Source organism: Panthera pardus, unplaced genomic scaffold (genome assembly GCF_024362965.1).
Source record: "Panthera pardus isolate Hobbes unplaced genomic scaffold, ASM2436296v1 HiC_scaffold_18, whole genome shotgun sequence".
NCBI lineage: Eukaryota > Metazoa > Chordata > Mammalia > Carnivora > Felidae > Panthera > Panthera pardus.
Genome location: NW_026526743.1, coordinates 20,974,451 through 20,977,367, shown reverse-complemented (window position 1 = coordinate 20,977,367; position 2,917 = coordinate 20,974,451).

The following is a 2,917-nucleotide window of genomic DNA, read 5'->3' as shown; positions in this document are numbered from 1 at the left end:
TCCTTCATTTCTAAATTACATTTTCAATCATAAATATTGAAAATTATGTTTCTGATCACTGCTGTCACCCTGTGAGTACTGGCACACGAGCCCCACAGACACACGGGTTTTTACAAAAGGAAAGCAAGGGCCATTAGAACACCCAAACCACTTTGAGTTTTAAAGGGCTCATTCCCCCAGCCCACAAGATCATGAAAAGATGGCACCCTTTGGAGCTTGTCGAGGCAGAGCCTGGCGGTCCTGTTGGCACATCGGTTGTTAAACATGTGAAATGATTACTCTGGGTGCATTTTACCCACTATTATGCATGAGCTATTTCAAGTGGTTCACAGGTAGGCACCGTATAGCCATTACCCCAGAGATGCGGGCAGGCAAACAGCCTACCTTCCCCGTGGTAGACCCCAAAAACATCTGAGCTACAGGCAAAGGAACCTTTTTAATGCACAACGTGGGCTAGCAGCCTTATCTTCCTCTCAAATAGTAACAACAGTCAAGGCTCTAAGGATGGAGAGAGCCTTCAAAGGAAGAAAGAACGGGATGCTATGACTGCTTCTCTAGAATGGCAGGAAAGGGTCAGAGCTGGCCCCAGGGTTCTGGCTTGGAGAAGGGAAGAAACGCAGGACTGAGAAACAAGAGTCAGTTTAAGAGATGGTGGAGCCCAAGCTCACTTAGTTGCAGGTATTTGGAAATTAGCAGGAAAACAGTTTACCTACAGAGAAGAAACTAAGTATTGCCTTCAACCAAGGACTATATCCTTCAAGACATGCACCCCGGGGCCTCTAGATACAAACAACATTGGGTTTAACTCTTCTCTGGGTCCTCACACGTGCCAAGCGTGTGGATGAATCATCAACAGATTCTATCTGTCTTTCCCTCCCACTCACCTGCATCCAAAGCGTACTGACCAACGGGCCAAACCAAGGCAAAACTAAGCTATGGCAAAGTCACACATGGAATCTTTCGTATCATAAAGATATACCCAGTAATACATTCCTTGCATTCCTGAACTGCAGAAGCCACCACCACCAAAGGTAGAAGTCTATCATTTTGAAGGATAAAGGTTTTTTGAGCATCAAGTTTTATAGACCCAACATGGCCATCTTTGGAACGTAGCTCTCCCGTGGCCTGCCGTATTTCTTCGTGGTCACAGTGCTAGTACGGGGGCCAAGGGTTTTTTGCTGCAAGCAGGTGCCAGAGAGTTAATGCTCCCAGGACAGCGCTCTGCCAGTGGCATAGAAGTTGGTGGGTTAACACTCCAGCCATCTCCCCACTCAGTGGGAACACCCCTCGGGCTTGTTTTACACTCTCCTGGAGTTCCCATCTGACTGAGCCCCCACTGCCCAAAGCAGAAACCTGCTCATTAACCTAGCCGGCATCGGCTTCCTTCTCTTCCCTTTCCAGGCCAGAGACCAGGACTAACAACCTCCTCTATCAGCCAGAGTTCTCCAGAGAAACAGAACTAATAGGATATGTATGTATATATGGAGAGAGAAATTTATCGGCTTGTGGTATGGGCGCTGGCCAGTTCAAAATCTACAGGGTGGGCTGACAGGCTGGAGACTCAGGAAATACCCAGTGCTGCAGCTCAAGTTCAAAGGTCACCTGTTGGCAAAATTCTTTCTTGCTTGGGGGAGCTCAGTCTTTTGTTGTACCCAAGGCCTTCAACTGATTGGATGAGGCCCACCCACACTATGAATGGCAGTCTGCTTTACGCAAATTCCACACATTTAAATAGTAAAGATCCAGAAACATCCGGAATAATTTTTTTAATGTTGGTTTATTTTTGAGAGAGAGACAGAGCACGAGTGGGGGAGAGGCAGAGAGAGAGAGAGGAAGACACAGAAGTCGAAGCGGCCTCCAGGCTCCGAGCTGTCAGCACAGAGCCCGACACGGGGCTCGAACTCACGAGCAGTGAGATCATGACCTGAGCCGAAGTCGGACGCTTTACCAACCGAGCTACCCAGGCGCCCCCAGAATAACGTTTGAGCAAATATTTGGGCACTTTGCCCAGCCAAGTGAACACGTAAAATTAACCATCACACCTCCCTTCCCTACCTCTACCTGCCAGTGCGTCCTGGGATCACCAGTCGAATAAACAGCTTGCACTCCCATTCTTGTTAATGAGGTCGGCTTTGGGGGAAATCCATCTTGAAGACATTGTATTTTTTGGCACACTAGGATTTGGGGGGGGGGGGGGGGCGGAAATGAAAGTTTATAAATTGTCAGACCTCTGTCAAAAGCCCGGTGTTCCATGAAGGAGCCTGGCCCCCGGTTTGGGAACTACTGAGTCACAGGTGGTGGAGTTCAGTGCCTAGAAAGGCCCCGGCAACCTCTGAGGGAATATAAACACAGATGTTTCCAAAGTCACCCATCAAAGGGGCGCCTGGGTGGCTCAGTCGGTTGAGCGGCCGACTTCGGCTCAGGTCATGATCTTGCGGTCTGTGAGTTCGAGCCCCGTGTCGGGCTCTGTGCTGACAGCTCGGAGCCTGGAGCCTGTTTCGGATTCTGTGTCTCCCTCTCTCTGACCCTCCCCCGTTCATGCTCTGTCTCTCTCTGTCTCAAAAATAAATAAACGTTGAAAAAAACAGTTTAAAAAAAAAAAAACAAAGTCACCCATCATGATTTCAGAAAGACCACAGCATTCCTAAAAGTGACACGGACACTGGAACAGGCTGTCCACGAAGCCCCTCCCCGGGGCTGCAGCCTCCTTACCTCTAAACCAGCCAGCAACCCCGGAGTGGGGCCAAGCCTCCTCCCGGAAATGCCCCACAGGGCCAAAGGCAGCAAACGACTCTGTTTTGAAACACCGCCTTTTTTCCAAGGGCTTACAATATTTTCACAAGAGAAAATACATTTTTTGACATCCCCCCAAAATACAGGATCGTATCCTATGTGGCACGATGAGACCCAGTGACTC